At 45.0% G+C, this 14,804-nt stretch overlaps 1 protein-coding gene across 2 annotated transcripts in view; it reads right to left on the bottom strand.

Annotated features, from left to right (window-relative positions):
- Positions 1–14,804, bottom strand: part of LOC110536547 (piezo-type mechanosensitive ion channel component 2) — a 205,856-nt gene that overhangs the window by 159,609 nt on the left and 31,443 nt on the right. The window lies entirely within an intron of this gene.

The following is a 14,804-nucleotide window of genomic DNA, read 5'->3' as shown; positions in this document are numbered from 1 at the left end:
TACTGAGGTCCAGTGCATAATTCAGATTGAATAGCTTACACAACATTAGAGGGTCTGTCAAGTCAGATAGGAGTAGTGTAACTACTTCCTAGTTATGGTTCAGATTTTCCTCGTGATGAAAGAGTAATAAGTCTATGAGACAAATGTTCACTTTATTAGGACGAATAAACATTTGTATTTTAATAATTTCATAACTGGTCTCATGTCATTAGTAAGGTCATACTTTAAAAACACAATGCATTTTACCAAATCATATTCGATGCAACTAACTATTCATCTCGCAATACTCCACCGACTGTAGGGTAACATTAGATGCTTGTCATTGACAGAGTGGAGACCTCACAGCCCAGTTATATGGTTTCCAGTTCACATAGCTTAACCTGTCTGGTCCCATCCTAATAGGCCAGGATAAAGTAATCCACCTCCATTAATCCTAATACAGGACTGTATTACAGGTTTCCCTGCTGACCAGGGCCAGTAATATGTGATAGTTTTGGCAGGCCGGTGGCCATCCGTCATGTTTGGACCAACCTAAACACATGGTGACCTCTAAAGTCAAATGTGATGGATAAAACAGAGCTCAACAACTAGTGATGATTGGCCGACTGTCTGGTTGATGGCTGATTGGACGGGTTGCTTAGAGATGTTGATAGGAGTGATTAGGGGACGATGCAGGGCAGAGGTGTCTGGATGTCTTGCAGGGAAAAAGTATGATAAAACAGTGGGAAGTGAACAAGAACAAACCCCTGGATGGAAATGCTTCAGCTGGTTCAGTCGATTAGTACAACTGTCACACCCTGATCTGTTTCACCTGTCTTTGTGATTGTCTCCACCCTCCTCCAGGTGTTGCCCATCTTCCCCATTATCCCCTGTGCATTTATACCTGTGTTATCTGTTTGTCTGTTGCCTGTTCGTTTTGTTCTTCAAACCTACCAGAGTTTTTCCCCTTGCTCCTGCCTTGTCTATTTTCTTGTTTTCCCAGTTTTGTCTTTTGTGCCTGCCCTGGCCCTGACCCTGGCTGCCGTCCTGTACCTTTGCCCTATACTCTGGATTACCGACCTCTGCCTGACCTGACTCTGAGCCTGCCTGCCGTCCTGTACCTTTGCCCCACTACTCTGGATTACCGACCCCTGCCTGAACTGACCCTGAGCCTGCCTGCCGTCCTGTACCTTTGCCTGCCAGTGTTCGAATTAATACACTTTTGTTACTTCAACATTGTCTGCACCTGGGTCTTACCTTCAAACGTGTTAGTATGAACTGGCCATGACTGACCCAGCAGACTCGGACCAGCTGCGTGACTCCATCGCCTCCCAAGGAACTATCATTGGAAGGCACAAGGAGTTGCCTAATGGTCTGATGGAACGGTTCCAGGTTGTGGCCGAACATCACAAACAAGCATTGGACACATTACGGGAGCAAGTCCATGGGTTGTCTACTAGGCAGCCTACCACGACGGTAACCTCTCGGCCCTTCAGTAATCCGGCTTGTAGCAGTGCCGTCACTCCGGTTTCCCGGGAACCCCGCTTACCTCCCCTGAAACACTTCAATGGAGAGTCAGGCACTTGTCGGGCGTTTCTCGCTCAACGTTCCCTCGTCATAGAGCTGCAACCTTCCTCTTTTCCCTCAGACCGCTCTAAGATAGACTACCTCATCATGCTGATGTCCGGGAAGGCCCTCGCTTGGGCTACTGCCGTTTGGGAACAACAGTCGGCCGTATGCTTCAGTCTGGAGGGATTCGCAGCGGAGGTGAGAAGTTAGAGGTCCAGGAGAGAGGCTGCCCGGAAGTTGCTTCGGAAGGATTCCCTCAGTGTGGCAGACTATGCGATGGAGTTCTGCACGCTAGCAGCGGAGGGTATCTGGAATCCGGAAGCACTGACACGTTCCTGCACGGATTATCGGAGGAGATAAAGGATGAGCTTGCAGCCCAAGAACTACTGACGGATCTCGACTCACTCATCGCTTTAACCATCCGGATCAATGATCAGCTACGGGACCGTATGAGGGAGAAGAGGTCCGATTGTGGTCCCAATCGCTCACTAAAGGATCCCACCTTGCATCTGATGAACTCTGGAAGTCCCCGGCATCTACGTCCCTGAGAGGATCTGAGCTTACCCGAGTCCCTCCAAGAGCCTCCGGAGACTGCCGATTCACCTCTTCCGGAGCCGATGCAGCTCAGCAGGGCTAGGCTGTCTCCACCTGAACACGTACACAGACTTGAGACCCAGAGTTGTCTGTATGCGGTACTGCCGGTCATTATGTGTCTACCTGTCCCTTCAAGAGACCTAGCTCATCAGTTGGAGTGAGTACTCCTGTGGGTCTTAAAGATAATTTTTCGTCTCCCCTGCCTCGCCCCCCTCTCCGTGCCATCCTGCGGCGGGGCGACCAGTCCAAGTCTCTCCAGGTACTCATCGACTCGGGGCCAATGTAAGTTTAATGGACGTTAGCCTGGCGTCTGAACTGGCCATCCCCACTCAACCCCTCTCCATTCCCATGGGTGTTAGAGCACTGGACTCTATAGGCCGGGTCACCCACCAGACCACCCCGTCAACCTACGAGTGTCGGAGAACCACAGTGAGACGATCCAATTCCTGCTGGTTGAGTCTCTGCAGGTTCCCGTGTTATTGGGATTCTTTTGGCTCCAGCGACACAATCCCTCTATTAACTGGTATACTGGTGCAATCGTGGGCTGGAGTCCGTTCTGCCACACTCATTGCCTGAAGCTCTGCCTGCCCTGGGACGTCTTCCTGGGGGCTTTGCCACGGACCTCTTCGCCAGCCCTGCGGAGTACCAGGACCTCCGGGAGGGGTTCAGTAAGGCCCAGGCCACTTCGCTTCCGGAGCCCCGAACGGTATCCAAGAAAGTCAAGCCAGATGCGCTGGCATGCCCCCATAGCCCCATTCCTACACCCGCGGAAGCCAAAACCTTTCCCCCCAGCTCCAAGATTATTAACCCCTTTGCTGTTCATCCTCTGTTGCCCTGTACCCTCCGTATACTTCCTACATTTCCTGTGTCTAGAATTAAACCCATGTCTCACAGCCCTTTGTCCTCTGTTTTTCCCCTTGCTCCTGCCTTGTCTACTTTCTTGTTTTCTAATTTTGTCCTTTCTGCCTGCCCTGACCCTGACCCTGACCCTGAGCCTGCCTGCCATCCGGAACCTTTGCCCCACTACTCTGGATTACCGTCCTCTGCCTGAATTGACCCTGAGCCTGCCTGCAATCCTGTACCTTTGCCTGCCAGTGTTCAAATTAATAAACTTTTGTTACTTCAACATTGTCTGCACCTGGGTCTTACCTTCAAACGTGTAACAACATCTAACCAGGAAGCAGAAAAGCCCACTCAGTTCATGGCAGATCCAAACAAGATGTTGGCAGGTTTTCATCAAAACAAACAAGTACGTGTAATATTCCTAACTATGAATCCCTAACTCTAAGCAAGGTATCAAATTCAGCTAACAAATTGGCACCTTCCATTTAACTCAGTGAGATGCTGACACTAGCTCAAAATGTGTGAGAGAGAGCTCCCTAGGCGTGTGTCAGCCCCTAACTGTGCAGCTGTTAGGAGCCTGACACTGAGCAGGGGAACACTCCTGTGAACTCCCGAAGAGACACTTCCATCTCTCTTTAAGGATTAATGATCCCACTTCTGACACCAACGCCTTGTGACTCAGACTTGCATAGAAACGTGATGCTATCCTGATATGGACACTGTCCTATAGCAGGGACACTCAGCTATCTCTGTCATGTAGAAAGTGTGACTCCCTCATTTAATTATGTTATGAATCAAATATTGCGCTCACACATGGCGGTGTCCGCAGGTGGATCAACTTAGAGCCAAACCTCAGGTATACGTCTAACATTGGATTGAACTTCCTGTAAAACACTGGGGCCACAATTAAAGTCAAATGTCGAATCTGTGGTGTATTAACATTGCATTTGCCGCAATTGCAGCCAGTAAAGGGGTTTTCAGTGAATGGTCTTGAGCATCCAATTGTAGTTTGTTTTAGATTAGACATTTGAGATGTATTATTACAACCCAACATGGCTGCAGGGTAACTTTCACACACCCCTACAGACACCGTGGCCAAAATCCCCATCTATTGTGGTTCTCTTCCATAACAGGCTGTATGTATGACAAAGAGAGGGTGCCACTACACACTTTACATGAGGCTCTACACATCAAACAGTGGACACGTTACATCATATACACCTACTGGTTATCATTTTTTTTTTGTCTTGCAAGAGATATGGAAATGAGTTGGAGTGGCAACCTGGCATGTACATTACAATGAGATACTGTTGTGGAAAAGACATCAATGAACCTATTCATGTACACTGTTAGAAAAAAAGGTGCTATCTAGAACTTAAAAGGGTAATTTGACTATCCACATAGGAGAACCCTTTGAATAACCCTTGTTGGTTCCAGGGAAAAAGCTTTTGATTCCAATTAGAACCGTTTTGGTGTTTCTACATGGAACCCAAAATGGTTCTACCTGGAACCAAAAAGGGTTACCCTATGGGGACAGTCGAAGAAGGAGAGTAGTATATACACTGAGTATACCAACCCCCCCCCCACCCCCCACCCACACACACACACACACTTTTGCTCTCAGAGCAGCCTCAATTCGTTGGGGCTTGAACTCTATAAGGTGTCGAAAGCGTTCCACAGGGATGCTGGCCAATGTTGACTCCAATGCTTCCCACAGTTGTGTCAAGTTGGCTGGATGTCCTTTGGGTGGTGGACCATTCTTGATACACACGGGAAACTATTGAGCATGGAAAAACCCAGCAGCACTACAGTTCTTGACACAAACCGGTGTGACTGGCACCTAGTACCATACTCGGTTCTTAAATCTTTTGTCTTGCTCATTCACACTCAGAATGGCACACATTCACAATCCATTTCTCAATTGTCTCAAGGCTTAAAAATCCTTCTTTAACCTGTCTCCTCCCCTTCATCTACACTGATTGAAGTGGATTTAACAGCTGACATCAATAAGGGATCATATTCAATCTCGTATTGATTCAGCATGAATGTTCACAATGGCTTCTGATAGACGTTGTAGCATGTATTGAAACCATTAGAAGTACCAGGAAATTCTCAAAAACACCACTGAGAGAAAGGCGATACTCACACAGTAAACTCAAATAAGGACCAGATGTGTTGTGTTGTGTGTGTGTGTGTGTGTGTGTGTGTGTGTGTGTGTGTGTGTGTGTGTGTGTGTGTGTTTTACAGAATAATTCCAAAAGAGGTTGCCTTGGCATATTCCAACAACAGCAAAAAAAACTTGCGATTTAGCCCAATTTCGTTCTCTCTCTCTCTCTCTCTCGCTCTCTCTCTCTCTCTCCATTTTCTCTCCTCTTCCATTCACCACTGTGCTTGAATTAATGTTGAGATTAAAGGAAGGTATGAATCTGTATCTCAGGATGCCAGTGAAAGGAAACTGGCGAGCGGATGGTGTGTGTTTGGCGCAGGACCCACATGTTTTTAATTCCCACGACTGTTATCTGAATTCTGAAATTTCATCAACTTAATCGCATTTAAAGATTGTCCCTGGGAGAAGTGCAGGCTGCCAAGCCTTGGGAGTGAGCTGCTTAGCTCATTGAAAAGGGCCCCTAGGTCGGGTCTGGCTTGCGTGGGGCCAACGATGCTTGAGTTGCAACTTGGCTTCCGTTGGCCCATCATAACATCTAATTTTTTTGAAAGCTGCTCCTTGCCAATCCTGTTGCACAAAAGTAGAGCTCTTTATGGGCCATCACAAATCAGTGATCGGGAGTAAATCACATTATTACAAAATGCACTCTAATCTATGACCCTTTCCTGCAGTTCTAATAGAGAGAGAACAGCAGATTTGTGAGTCCATACTGTCAGACCGAGATAATCATTTTTTACATTTAACTATACGTGTCAGTTAACAACAAATTCTTATTTGCAATGATGGCCTATAGAACCAACTAACTTGTTCAGGGGCAGAACGACAGATTTGTGGCGGCAGGTAGCCTAGTGGTTAGAGTGTTAGACTTGTAACCGAAATGTTGCAAGATGAAATCCCAGAGTTGACAAGGCAAAATTCTGTCATTCTGCCCCTGAACAAGGCAGTTAACCCACTGTTCCTAGGCTGTCATTGAAAATAAGAAATTGTTCTTAACTGACTTGCCTAGTTAAATAAAAAATAAAAGTAATTTTACCTTGTAAGCCAAGCCCTGGGATGCGATCCAGCAACCTTTCGGTTCCTGGCCCAATGCTCTAACCACTAGGCTACCTGCCTCACCAAGAATAAATGTACACAATCTACATGCATTTAGTAGTGTAGTCTATTGGTTCCCAAACTCATTTAGAGGCCAACTTACACATATGACAGAGCCGGGCCAAAATGTATAGCGCCTCCTATTGAAAATACCCAGACTGACTCCCCCACAGCTTGGGAAACACTGGTTTAGTCAATTGAAACACCACTATTTCAGTTGACAAAGTTGATTGGCATTGATTAGCTTTGTCATGGGAGCCATTGTCAATAGCAGTACAAATAGTGTGTTTGGATGATTTTACTACATCTAATCATAAGGGATGTAAAAGCCCTAATCAGCCAAACAAATTACTGGCTCTGATTAAATATGGCCCAATGTTTTAAGGTTAATTTTGGTTACTCAAAATTATTGTAAATGTAAAATGACTCAAAATGACTCAAAATGACTCAAAATCTAAATTGTTGACATTTTGTTGTTGAAAACTATAACATTAAAACATTGTAATCCTACTTTCTAAACCAGGATACTGTAAATACATACTGCCATATATACCCCAGCAGAATGACCACCTGTTTGTCCCTTTACTTTTCCAAGTTAAATTGAGCTCTGTGTTAATACTATGTTACATACCCGCTCGATGTGTAATCTGTTTCATCTGGAGTAATCTAGTGGAAAGCACTTACCCTTTAATTACAGCCCAGCAAGAAATCTAAATTGTGCTACCAGGCCACAGTTACCTTCACATGCCACATCCCCTTTAAGCTGCTCTAGGAATGAATACAGGTCTAAACCAGCCTGGAGAGAATTCTTTGTGTGCAAGTCCCAAGACATATTAGACTGTGGTGTGAAGAAAATACATATTAGGTATAATTGTGCATTTAGATTAAAGTGGAGTGATACTACTATGCCTATAATGTCGAGGAAAGGAGTGGAGTGATACTACTAGGCCTAGAATGCTGAGGAAAGGAGTGGAGTGATACTACTAGGCCTAGAATGCTGAGGAAAGGAGTGGAGTGATACTACTATGCCTAGAATGCTGAGGAAAGGAGTGGAGTGATGCTACTAGGCCTAGAATGCTGAGGAAAGGAGTGGAATGATACTACTAGGTAATGGCATTGAGGAGTATACCATCTCAGTCATCGGCTTCATCAATAAGCGTATCGACGACGTCGTCCCCACAGTGACCGTACATACATTTCCCAACCAGAAGCCATGGATTACAGGCAACATCCACACCAAGCAAAAGTCTAGAGCTGCCGCTTTCAAGGAGCGGGACACTAATCTGGACGCTTATAAGAAATCCCGCTATGCCCTCAGACGAACCATCAAACAGGCAAAGCATCAATACAGGATTAAGATTGAATCCTACTACACTGGCTTTGACGCTCGTCGGATGTGGCAGGGCTTGAAAACTATTACGGACTAATAAGGGAAACACAGCTGCGAGCTGCCCAGTGACTCGAGCCTACCAGATGAGCTAAATGCCTTTTGTGTTCGCTTCGAGGCAAGCAACACTGAAGAATAAAAGAGAGCATCAACTGTTCCGGGCGACTGTGTCTTGTTCACATCAGCTACTGAGAGTGTTATCATTCACAAAGCCGCGGGCCAGATGGATTACCAGGACGTGTACTCAAAGCATGCGTGGACCAACTGGCAAGTGTCTTCACTGAAATTTTCACCCTCTACCTGACTGTGTCTGTTATAACTTACATGTTTCAAGCAGACCAACATAGTCCCTGTGCCTAAGGAAGTAGCCATGGAGTGCTTTGAAAGGCTGGTATTCGGCTCACATCAACAACCTCATCCCTAAGATCCACTCCAATTTGCATACCGCCCCAATAGATCCCCAGATGAGGCAATCTCAATCGTACTACACACTGTCCTTTCCCACCTGGACAAAAGGAACACCTATGTGAGAATGCTGTTATTAATTGACTACAGCTCAGTGTTCAACATGTCATGACTGTCCTGATCAGGTCAGGTTACAGGAGACCACAACCCTACAGATTATCTCTCAACCCCAACAGAGGAGGAGAGATCTAGGGGTCTGAAGATGTGGGGTTTTTTATGACCCCTCACGTCCCTGGTAAATCTCAGGCCACAGACAAATTACTTTCTCCTGTTACTATGGAGAACCAGCCTCAGAACATTAAACATGAAATAAAGGGACTTTATTTATAAAGGGAACAATGGTTTCCGTCAGCCACAATGGTGGTCATGACGATAGATGGAATATGAAAATGTACGTCATTTTTGTTTTGTTATTGAAGGTTAATAGATGACGTTATTACGAAAATATTGTAACGTGAAGAGTTTTCTTAGTATATGTTTGATGTTTATACATTGCACGTTGTGTGGAAAATGTCCAAATCAAAGGGAATGTTTTGGTAAAGATGAAATGTTAAGTTAGTTGTCTAAAATTGGATTTGAGAAAAACCTAGACCTTGCTCTTAATTTGGTACGTCCAGAGAATTGCCCTAAAGGCGGTTACACCCACTTCTGACACGAGGGTATAAAACCTGTGAGTAAAGAATTTACAGAGAAGACTATGTGACCCAAGCTGCAGCCAAGGTCTAAAAAGTCAACGAACCCAAAACGCAACGCAAGTTTGAAGACAAAGAAATCTTTTTCTACCCAAGCTACGGATGAGTAGCTGTGTCTAAGCGGGTGAATTCAAGTCGAACCACCTAGCCTCCATCTCCCATCGAATCGTGGTATCTACACTGTTTCATTCCAATGCTGTGAGCTCTGAGCTACAGAGCTGTCTGTCCTCAGAAGACCCCTTCCAGAGCAAGGGTGAGGGAACAGACTCCTAAGCCAAAAGGACACTGACATCGGGAGGACGATCAGATAGGTGCGCCGGAGAAGTGCGTCATCGAGCAGCCTGAACGCTCCACGCAGAGAATCCTCGGAGGTCTTCCCCACGTAATTACATCATTATATTCTGACCCATAATAGCGGCAGTTTGGGGCAAGGCTAGGGTTAGAATAGCATAGCTGACAAATTCACCCAAATGTATATTTCTCTCGTGTACTTTCTTTTTCCTCTCTCTCTTTGAAATCCCCATTTTGGGTAATGCGAGCCATAGTGTGTTGGCCCGTTATACTAAGTTCTAATCAATAGCCTATAATGTGTTTTTTTTCTATGTGTATCTCTTGTCATCATTTTAGCTTTCTATTAAATAAATATTCAACGAAGATTGGTGTGGTACGAACTCATTGGTGAGACCCGGGTCCGTGCAGATTCACGGGCTATACGACGTTCAGAACGAGATTGTAGAGGTAACTGGTTAATTAGCGGCTGTTGTAAAATCGATATTCTGATATTCTTTGAGTTAATTTGGTAAATAGAAACTCAATAAAAACTAGTTTTCCCATGGTGCCCCAGGTTAATTGGTTAACAGGTTAATGAGTTAATAATTGCTTGATTCAGTTAATCACGCAATTAGAAACTTTTAATAATTCGATGAACAACAGTCTTCACATTAACTAATACAACGTCACGACAAACACCATAGTCCCCAAACGGCACATTACTAAGCTAAGGACCCTGGGACTAAACACCTCCCTCTGCAACTGGATCCTGGACTTCCTGATGGGCCGCCACCAGGTGGTGAGGGTAGACAACAACATGTCTGCCATGCTGATCCTCAACACTGGGGCCCCTCAGGGGTGCGTGCTTAGTCCTCTCCTGTACTCCCTGTTCACTCATGACTACGTGGTCTGTATTGAAGCTGGTCGAGAGTTTCAAGTTCCTTGGTGTCCACATCACCAACAAACTATCATGGTCCAAATACACAAAGACAGACGTGAAGAGGGCATGACAACACCTTTTCCCCCTCAGGAGACTGAAAAGATTTGACATGGGTCCCCATATCCTAAAAAAGTTATACAGCTGCACGATCGAGATCATTCTGACCGTTTGCATTACCACCTGGTATGGCAAATGCTCGGCATCTGACCGAAAGGCGCTACAGAGGGTAGTGCATACAGCCTAGTACATCAATAGGGCCAAGCTTCCTGCCATCCAGCACCTATATAGTAGGCTGTGTCAGAGGAAAGCTCCAAAAATGGTCAAAAACTCCAGCCACTCAAGTCATAGGCTGTTCTCTCTGCTCCCACACGGCAAGCAGTACCGGAGCGCCAAGTCTAGGACCAAAAGGCTCCTTATCAGCTTCTATCCCCAACCCATAAGACTGCTGAACAATTAATCAAATGGCCACCCGGACTATTTACATTGAAACCCCCCACTGCTGCTACTCGCTGTATATTATCTATGCATAGTCACTTTACCCCTACCTACATGTACAAATTCCCTCAACTAACCTGTACCCCCACACATTGACTCGGTATTGGTACCCCCTGTATATAGCCTCGTTATTGTTATTTTATTGTGTTACTTTTTATAATTTTTTACTTAAGTTTATTTAGTAAATATTTTCTTAACTCTTCTTGAACTGCATTTGGTTAAGGGCTTGTAAGTAAGCATTTCATGGTTGTATTCGGCGCATGTGACAAAGTTTGATTTAATTTGAGTTAGCTGTAGCAAATGTAGCAAATGCAGCTAACAAAAAAGCTAAAAAATGTTTAATCCATCAAGGAAACAAATTGTGAACCAGTCTCTAATTATACTTTCTGATGTGTCAGAGGCGTGTGTGCATGCTCGTGCGTGTGTGTGTGTGTACATGTGTGTGCGTGCGCTCGTAAGTGTGTGTGTGTGTGTGTGTGTGTGTGTGTGTGCGTGCGTGCGTGCGTGTGTGTTTGTGTGCGTGCGTGCGTGCGTGCGTGTGTGTTTGTGTGCGTGTGTGTTTGTGTGCGTGTGTGTGTGTGTGCGTGCGTGCGTGTGTGTTTGTGTGCGTGTGTGCGTGCGTGCGTGCGTGCGTGCGTGCGTGTGTGTTTGTGTGCGTGCGTGCGTGCGTGCGTGCGTGTGTGTGTGTGTGTGTGTGCGTGTTTGCGTGTTTGTGTGTGTGTGTGTTTGTGTGTGCGTGCGTGTGTGTGTGTGTGTGCGTGTGTGCGTGTGTGCGTGTGTGTGTGGGACATGACCTCATCGGCTGCCAAAGAATATTGTCAATGAACAAAGAAGTGTTCAAGGAGCCGGCCCAAGCCAGCATTCAGTATTACACTTGGAATGCAACCTCAAAAGAAAGAGCTAGTTGACTGGTCAACAGACAGTGATGCAGAGACTTGCATTCTTCAGCCTCCCTTAACATTTTGCACTATTGTTATTCAATTCAGTGCTGAACAAGCAACTGATCCAATTTCTATTCCAAACAACCGGTCCAAAAATGTAAAGGTCCAATGCAGTGGTTTTATCTCAATATCAAATCATTTCTGAGTGACAATGAAGTACCTTACTGTGATTGTTTTCAATTAAAACGGTCAAAAATGTACTAAAATAGCTTCTTAGCAAAGAGCAATTTCAAGCAAAAACTTTGCTAGGACTGTCTGGGAGTAGCCTGAGTGGAGGGGGGAAAACTGAAAACCTGCTGTTATTGGCAGAGAGGTTTGGAACTCTCTTTCTTATTGGTATATTAACTAATGTCACCAGGCAGGCCAAAAGGCCATGCCACAACAACAAGCTGAGATTTCAGGTGTTCTTTTCAAACAGCTCTTACACTAAAAGGGAATTATCATCATTTTTACAATTTCACAACCTCATAGAGTGGAAATATATATAAAACACAGGAAAATCACATTTTGACTGCACTGGGCCATCAAACGTTATGAAACATCAATAAAAGTTCAAATACAATCCACATGATATAATATCCAATGAGTCAAAGCCTCACTGTCAGTTTGCCTTAACAGGGGGTCAGAGGGTCAACCAGAGGGTCCTGGTTGACAGGTTGCATTGAGGCAGGATTCAAAGAGAGAGAGGGGGAAGGTGGGATGGCAGGCAGATAGGCAGCTCATTGTGTGAACGGTGCTGGTGACTCATCGGCTTCCTGGGGAAAAGAGACAGAGGGGTTTAGGGAGGCCTGGGGTGCCCTAGTGACGACCTCTCCATTGAGCTCTGTTTCCTCAGGAAGCCCTCTTGTCTCCTGCGTCCCCCTCTCCAAGGACAGATTACGTCTGTTTGTATTACCGTCCTTTCAGGATGGCTCGGAGTAGTGGGGTACTGGAGTTTGCTGGGATTGTGGTGTTGTATTGTATTACAGAGATTTCTCGGAGGAAACTTATATAGAACCCAAGTCATCAGGGGAAACGGCTTTTGTGTTAATTAGCGAGGTCTGGGTTGTTTACATCAAGGTTTTGGTTGGTTGATAAAGTGCATCAGCCCATGACTGACTTCTCCAAACAGTTATACCACTGGACTTACTGTTTGTGTGTCTTCAATAGTAATGTTTGCTGTCTTCCTCACAGTTTGGATTTGACTGTGGGAATAACATCAACTGCGTGAATGCTGGAATGCGGGTATGATTGGATCGAGCCCTATTGAATTTGACTAAACATGACCTTTAATTAGCTGCTTGACCACAAAGGCCTCAGCAGATGTCGCAGAGGATGACATATGGACGGTCACTCAAGCTTTATTAGAAGAGCTGGGTAAAATCAGAGAACATTTTGGTTTATAAAGGACTTGAGGAAAATAACTAATTTATGTCCATTTTTTTCCAGGAGAGTGGAGATGGGACTGAAGCCTTACACTGGAGTTGTGATGGAGAGAAACAGCTGGAGGAGAATAACAAGAAGAGGAAAGATGTCTCAATCTGTCCACCACTCCGCAGCCAGCTGCTAGAAGACCAGAGAAGTCTTTACTTTTGAACCCTGACCTCTATCACTACTTAATTGTTCATCACCGGCATATGATCTTGTTCTATCACAATTTTTTGTCTCTGTCCATTTGGCTGCCTCGGCTGCTTCGTCCTCAAAAAAAAATAAAATAAATGGGAACCACAAAACTGTAACGCCATTCAAAGGGTCATTTAATTTCCCTGGAGGTGTCGAGGTGGAATGAGTGTCATGTCTTCACCTCAATAGATGTCATAAAATTGTTTTGGTGAGTAAATATAGAGCAAGAACCTGTCTTTGTGATGTACCGGCGTCATTGGGCAGATATTGGGTCAAGATTTTCCGGCTGAGACCCCCCCCCACCCCTGTCAACAACCAACCCACCCATCCCCCAACGTTTTGGTGGACTACTTTAGTTGGGGGGATAACTTTAGATTTTAGTGCCAAGCCTTGTCACCCCAAGGTAAGAGAATCTCCTGAAACAAGAGACACATGACTGACAAGCGCGTGTTGCATGCTCTGACACGTCTGGAATTCTACCCACCCCTGTTTTGGTAAAAAGCTAAGGGATGTAGCTGGAGAAATGTGACCACTCTCAAATTCATAGAGAGAGCTATGGATGCAAGGACTGACCATCAATGACATCAAAATAATAGTTTTAATCATGTTTTGAGGCTATATAGTGTTTTTTCAATATTTACTTTTGTTGACAAATATTGGAGTAAAACAAGTATATATTTTGGGTTATCATTAGGTATGACCGTTGAACTAAGCTCATGAGGCATTTATAAGTTATATTCATCAAGAATCAATGGCTATATATCATTAATTTATATACATTTTCAAAAAGTATGTAGTAAATCCAGAATACCAGATGGAGTGACTAAAAACGTATTTCTCACCAGATAACGGCTGGGTTATTAAACACTGAAATAAGTTTGGCCAATGGGGGGACAGGATAGGAAGGGGTGTTTACAAAATTCACAGTAGGGGAGTATATTCATACACAACACTGCTAATACCTCACTATACACTCACCACTCTATAGAAACACAAGGGAACCAGTTAGATTTAGCGTGTATTGACGCAGTGTGTTCCAGCACTGGTAGTAACTAGCCAGAGACACTGATAGTAGCCAGAGACACTGATAGTAGCCAGAGGTACTGATAGTAGCCAGAGACACTGATAGTAGCCAGAGACACTGATAGTAGCCAGAGACACTGATAGTAGCCAGAGACACTGATAATAGCCAGAGGTACTGATAGTAGCCAGAGGCACTGATAGTAGCCAGAGACACTGATAGTAGCCAGAGACACTGATAGTAGCCAGAGACACTGATAGTAGCCAGAGACACTGATAGTAGCCAGAGGTACCGATAGTAGCCAGAGACACTGATAGTAGCCAGAGTTACTGATAGTAGCCAGAGACACTGATAGTAGCCAGAGACACTGATAGTAGCCAGAGGTACCGATAGTAGCCAGAGACACTGATAGTAGCCAGAGACACTGGTAGTAGCCAGAGGTACTGATAGTAGCCAGAGATACTGATTGTAGCCAGAGACACTGATTGTAGCCAGAGACACTGATAGTAGCCAGAGGTACTGATAGTAGCCAGAGACACTGATAGTAGCCAGAGACACTGATAGTAGCCAGAGACACTGATAGTAGCCAGAGACACTGATAGTAGCCAGATACTCTGATAGTAGCCAGATACACTGATAGTAGCCAGAGGTACTGATAGTAGCCAGAGGTACTGATAGTAGCCAGAGACACTGATAGTAGCCAGAGGTACTGATAGTAGCCAGAGGTACTGATAGTAGCCAGAGGTA

Source organism: Oncorhynchus mykiss, chromosome 11 (assembly GCF_057628025.1).
Source record: "Oncorhynchus mykiss isolate SJ-2025 chromosome 11, ASM5762802v1, whole genome shotgun sequence".
Taxonomy (NCBI): Eukaryota; Metazoa; Chordata; class Actinopteri; order Salmoniformes; family Salmonidae; genus Oncorhynchus; species Oncorhynchus mykiss.
This window is presented reverse-complemented; position numbering and strand designations above follow the sequence as displayed.